Here is a 7,097-nt window from a genome sequence, read left to right on the forward strand (position 1 = left end):
TAGGAAATGGATGAATAAAGAATGGAGGGTAGGGTGATGGAGACCCAAGGACTATGTTGCAAAGGAGTGCAATGCCCCACACTAGAGGTAGTGGAATTAAGGATGCAATGAATGGTGGATAAAGATGTATGAGGTGGGAGGATAATGTGTAATGAATATGGATGGTAGAGGATTAAGGCTTGTGTTTTTCAAAACATGCATGCATATACATTATTTTGCCTCTTATATGATCAAGACAAAAGATAGGAATGAAGGATTCATTTTGATAGGATGAGGGCTATGAGATGGAGGATATGGATAGGATAGTCAAGATCAAAGATAGGAAAGGAGAATGGATCTAGACATGATGTAGATGGATGGGAGGATTGCATGGATGAAGCTTGCCCCCAAGTGTAGAGTGCAAGGGGATGAGGGGATTACACATGATGCTTGTTTTCCAAGTTTTAATCATCGTACTTACCCTAGGAACCACAAGAAGTGGTTTCACCATTGGATGAAATGATTTTTCTTTACTTTTTTTTGAATTTTTTTTTGTTTGAATTTTTTTTCTTGATTTTTTTTATTTTTTTTATTTTTGAATTTTTGAATAGTTTGGATAGATAAAGATGAGGATGAGTGGATATGGAATATAGTGGATGTATGAAGGAGGAAGGGAGGACTCAAGAATCTAGTTCCATAGATGGTATCCCTTAGCATTTCTTTGAACTAGAGGTATGCTCATAGATGTTGGTAACAATAATTGGGGAGATGAAATGGATAAGGGATGGAAGATAGGGATTTGGAAAGGATTGGACTAATGGAATGGGATTGTGAAAAGTGGATGATGGATAATGGATGGTGTTTTGAAGAATGTGTGGAAGATCAATATTGGAAGACACCTTGAAGAGTGGTGGAGTAGTAGAGGAGAGTGTTTTGAATTAGATGGGGGATAGAGTGTGGATTTTGGGAAATGTGGACCCAAAATAGAAGAGGGGGATGATGGAGTTACGATGTTAGGACATAAGGACCCAAAATTGATTTTGAAGATGGATAAGTATCTAATGGAGGATTGGAGGATTTATGAATGGAGGGAGCTTTTGGATTAGCCAGTTTGGATGTCGATTTTGAGTTTTCTTTGGGATACATTGGTTCTTTGGGAATCCACATAGTTTTTGATTTTTTCTTTTGGGGCCTTTGTGGCCTTTTTTATTTTTCTTTCTTTTGGATCATATTTTTGTTTTGAGCATGTTTTTTGGAGGGGACATGTTGATCCTTTGATTTTTATGGATTTTGAGCTTTATGCTTTTTAGATTGGGCATCCAAATTGCTTCCAATAGCAATGAGATGGGTGCATGAGGATGAAGGATTGATGGATTTTATGGATGGGATGGTGGAAAGAGAGTGTTGGGAGGAATTCAAGGATGTGTGCCTTTGTTGTTCTTGCTTAGGGTTTATTTGAGGTGATGGGGTGGTGGATGGAGGGATGTAAGGACCCAATATTGATGGAATGGATGGAGGATTGAGCATCAGAACATAGGGGCCCAAAATGGATGAAAGGAATGAAGGGTTTAACTTTTGAACGTAAGGTCTGAAAATGGATGGAGAAGATGAGGGATAACGGGATTTTGATTTGTATGAGGGAAATTTGGATTTAGGAGGAATAAAGGATGTACCAACATCTTGAGCATTATCTTGAGGAACCTTATTATTTTGGAAACAAGATTTGAGTCCATTTTGAGCTGGAAGGAAGATTAGGATCTTTAGATGGATTGCGATCATGACATGGAGATGAAGGGATACTTTGATCTTGACTAGGGAGGGCATCATGAGATGGAAGAGGATCATGCGATGATAGAGGAATCATATGATCATGAGAGGAAGTGGAGGGGATGAGATCATTAGATGGAGTGGAGGGAAATGCATTGTGAGATGGAGAGTATTCTGTGATAGCATGCTTTGGAACAAGATTTTGGCATGTTGGGATTTGTGGGGATTGTGTGATGGAGGAAGATATGGAAGATTTGATGTGAGTAGATGGGGAAATGGGGGTATCATTAAGGGTGGGGGATTGGGATTTGTTTTGAGGTGGAGGTGATTGGGGTGGATGGAGGACTTGAGGAGACATGGCCACTTTGCTTTGAGGTGAGGATTTTGTCTCCTTTGCTAGCATGTCTTGGATAAGATTATGGAAGATGGATTTGGAGGATGTGGATAATATGGATTTAGAAGGATTAGGATTAGATGGAGAATTGGGATTAGATGGAGGATTGGGATTGGATGGAGGATTAGGATAAGGAATTGGGGAATTAGGATTAATGATTGTAGGACTATGGAGTAAAGGATTTAGATGGGGAGTAGAGGTAATGAATGCATTGTGGTAGGATAGGGAATGAGATATGGATGGGGGGGAGATGAAGGTATATATGCAGATGAGGGATAATATGGAGACAAGGATGTGGAATAAGATGGATTTCCCTTATTGAAGGTAGAGGAAGGATAGGAGATATGGTATAGATTGGGATTAGGTGCAATGTGTTGAGGTGAGATGGATGAAGGTATGATTGGTGGGTGGGAGATTACAGGATTAACTTGATAGGCAGATTCATGAACTTCCATGTGAATCTTCGCATACCAAGCTTTGAAATTCTGGGTAGTGATGTTGAGAGTGAAGGATTAGATTGGAATTGGATGAATATATTTTGGAGGAGAAAGATTATGAAGATGATATTAAATGAAGATGAGGATTAGGACATATGATGGATTAGATTTGATTGGATTAGTCCTTAGATTAGGATTTGATTTGATTGGATGATTGATTGATTGGATTGGTTTGAATTGGATTAGATTGGATTGGATTGTATTGGATTAGTCCTTGGATTAGGACTTGGTTTGATTGAATTTGGATTGGATTTGATTTGGAATTGAATTGGTTTGAGTGGATTTGATTTGGATCAGGACTTGATTTGATTGGATTGGTCCTTGGATTAGGACTTGATTGGATTGGATTAGATTGAATTGGACTAGATTAGATTTTATTTGATTTGATTGGATGATTGATTGATGACAGAATGGATAACTGGATTAGAAAGATGGATTAATTTGATTGATTGGAATTTTGGAGATTTGATTGTGTAGTCACATAAATCTGTCCACTTAATTAAATGAATATTTAGTATTTATTTAATTATTTAACCATCAATCAATAATTACCTTAACCCTCTTCTCCTATTAATTAAATAAATTATTCAATTTATTTGATTTAATTCACTTAACCAAATTCAGACCATTAATTAAATAAATAAATCATATTTGTTTAATTAAATCTTCTCTCACATTTAAATAAATTAATATTTATTTAAACCCCCAAAATCCCATCTCTCACATTTATTTAAATCACCTTTATCCTCCACCCACTTGTATTTTCCTACAAATGCAAGTTGCTAAATAAATGAATTATTTATTTAAAATCCTATTTATCCTCACCCACTTGAAACCTTTAATGGTTTCCCTGAAAGTCTTCAAACTCAATTGCTTCCTTCTAGAGTGTTCTTAAGCCTTTAATGGTTTCCCTTAAAGTCTCCAAACTTAATGGTTTCCATCTAAAGTTTTCTCAAGCCTTTAATGGTTTCCCTTAAAGTCTCCAAACTCGATGACTTCCTTCTAAAGTCTTCTTAAGCCTTTAATGGTTTCCCTTAAAGTCTTCAAATTTAATGGCTTCTTTCTAGAGTCTTCATAAGCCTTTAAAGGTTTCCCTCAAAGTCTTCAAGCATTTAATGCTTTATCTTCCTTTTTCTCATGTAAATAAATCAAGATTTATTTAAATAAATCCAAAATTCACATTCACATTTAAATAAATTAATATTTATTTAAATATCTACCCAAATGCAAATTACACCATTTAATTGAAATAAATGATTTTATTTCAATTGAAAATCCCAAAATTCCTCCCACTTGCATTCTCCTACAAAATCCACTTGCATGCCTAAATCCCTTCTAGATTCTTCTAACTCCTTCTAATTAGCCTATTCCTATCCTAATCATTGTCACATTCCTAAATAAAAGGAAGTCACTTCTCAAAATCCTCCAAAGTCTTCAATAACCATTAAAGGCTTTATGTCTTCAAATGGTTAACCTCTAAAGTCTTCCAAACCATTAAAGGCTCTTTCATAACCATTTATGGTTAACTCACCTTTTACCTTTGGTTAGAGACTTTCCTCTAAATTAACCATCCTTTTGACTCATGGGTCTCTTCAAAGCATTTATTTATTTGACTAAGGTAACCATTTAACCCTTGGATAAAAGGAATATCCATTAACCGAACCCTAACCCAACCCCCTAGGGTAACCATCATGTCCCATCAAGCATTTAATGCTCCTTATCTTTCCTCTCAAGCCTCCTCATGGTGACACTTGTCAACATGGTATTGGGTTGAAAGTCTCACATGGATTGAATATCTTTTAATCCTAACCCTTGTTAAGATTGTTCAATCTTAACCCTTCATTTCCCCATTTCTTCTATAAATAGAACCCTTCTCCTCAAGCAAAGAAGAAAGTGTTGGCATTTTTTATGATGATGTTGTGATTGTCATTGATGGAAACACACTTCCTTTGAGATCACTCTCTTTATGTATGAGTTATGCTCAATCGGTATTTGTTCCAACCGGTATTATGTATTATAGTCTTTAGACTATCAGTGTTTTGCAGAAAGTGTTTACTGATCTCAAGCGGTATGAAGACCACAAGCAGTATGAAGACCACAAGTGGGATGAAGGCCTCAAGCGGTTCAAGGATCTCAAGCAGTACAAAGGAACAAAGCGGTAGTTAACACTTTTCCATTCTTCATTTTGACAAACCGGTAATCGGTAAAATGTATGAACCGATATTACTCTATGATGAGTTACCAATCGGTATTTCTATGATGAGTTACCATCCACGGACACTTTGATGGTGATTTTGTACCATGTTACCAAATGTGTCTAGATGCACTAAACCTAGGAACTTGTAATGTAATCCAATTGGACCGACATGAAATCAGACTCCTTTATAAGGACATCATGTCTAGGGTTTTAGGTGTGGAAGTTGATAAGGTTTTTGTATGTGCAATCGTAGAAGAGAAGATTAGGTCTTTGAGAAGAAACAGAGTGTGGAGGTATTGAAGACTGAATTAATGTTAAATGTGCATTAACAATGAGCTACCAAGGATCTAACCAAGTATACTGTGCTAGTATCTAGATCATCTACTTGTTGATTACTCATATCTTTGACAAGTCTGAAAACCTTTACCGAGTAGGCCTAGAAAAGCCTTTATAAATCCTCTAACAAGGTGGTTCACAACTGTGGATCTGAAATCCTCTCACAAGGTAGTCTTTAACAGGACTTATCTCCTAACAAAGATCTAGATTCCTAACAGGATCTATTCTAGTGAAGAACAATTGTATGACCTTAACCTGTCTGGTTTCTATTCTACAGATAGTTACTTGTGGGTTTCTGCTCACTATGGTTTTTCCCATTTGGGTTTCCACATCAAAACATCTTGTGTTATGGTGATTCTTCTCTTGTGGGTGAATGATTTATTTTCTATTTGGTTTGCATTTGTCTTAATCGGTTTGTTAGTGAATCAATTATATTGGTTAACTACTAAACTATTTAAGAGTTTGAGTTCTATATTTTTTGGTATACTAATTCACTCCCCCCTCTTAGTATTAATCAATTGGTATCAGAGCCAACATTTCTATAAGTCTAACAACTTGGAAGGAGATATGGGGGAATACACTATGAGGGAACTTACTCATCATCTCACTCAGACTGAGAAAGCCTATGATGAACTCAAAGTCAAATATAAAGCCTCTCTAGCAAAAAGAAGAGAGCATGCTGAGAAACTAATGGAGCTTACTGAAAATAGTTCTTCTGATGAAGCAGACATGGATGCCCTAGTTGAAGAAGTTAAAAAACTGAATGAATCCAATGCAAGCCTAAGAAGGGAACTGGAAGGACTGACTATCAGAATGTGCCAAGAGCTTGAGAACCGAAAGAAAGCTGAAGATCTGGTAAAAGACAAAGATCATGAGATCTCCAAGCTGAAGCAAGAAATCAGTGCCCTTACCGCTCATCTCCAAGAGAGTAAAGTTGAAAAAGAAGACATGCAAGGTGAACTAAACATGGCTATTTCTAAGAATGCAACCTTGAAGGAATCCAATGCTGCTATTTCCAAAGAACTCACTTAGTCAAAGGAAATACTTGCCAAATTCAATTAGAGTACTGCTAAGCTGGAACAAAAGCTTGAATCAACTAAACCGGTAAAGAATACCACTGGACTTGGTTTCTCTAGTTATGAGGAAGGTGAAACCTCTGGAACAAAGCATGTAGCATCAAAGAAGCAACCAACATCAAAGGATAAAGCTAAGCAAAAGTTTAAACATGTTTGCTTTAATTATCTCAAAGAAGGACATACTACTAATGTGTGTAAAAATAAGGCCTACAATAATTTTCCTTATTTTCTGAACAATAAGCCTAGAACCAATAGGTTCAATGGAAATTGTAGTGTGTGTAAAAAAGTGAACCTCTAGCTGCAAGCACAACACTTCAATTAAGTCATTATATGCATGGTTAGTAATCAATAATCAATAAATAATAAACCATAGCAAAGTGACCAATTGCCTTCTAAAAGATGCGAGTATAAGATTGCTCTCGGATTTTTATAAGCAATACCAGTGACTAGACTACACCAAGATGAAGGATTTAATCTATATGATATTAACTATATGGATGCAAGATGGATGAATAATTCAAGCAAATAATCAATTTCAAGAAACAATGGATGCAAGCAATAATGGATGTAAAATGGATGCAAATAATCTAAAAAGCACAATAATCTTCAATGACTCCAGAGCAAAATTAGCATGATAATAATCTCCAAGTGTGTTCTCAAAAATCTCTGGGGTGAATTGGAATGAGAGCTGAAGCCTGAATTTATAGAGAATCACAAGAGAAAAAGCTCAATTTAGGATTAATTGAAAATAATTGAGAAATCATGTTCAATTAACCTTGAGGTAGATTCCAATTATAGTTTAATTGAAATGCATTCAAATTAGAAGTCCAAGTTGCATTGGAAAGTAATAA

Source organism: Cryptomeria japonica, chromosome 11, assembly GCF_030272615.1.
Source record: "Cryptomeria japonica chromosome 11, Sugi_1.0, whole genome shotgun sequence".
Taxonomy (NCBI): Eukaryota; Viridiplantae; Streptophyta; class Pinopsida; order Cupressales; family Cupressaceae; genus Cryptomeria; species Cryptomeria japonica.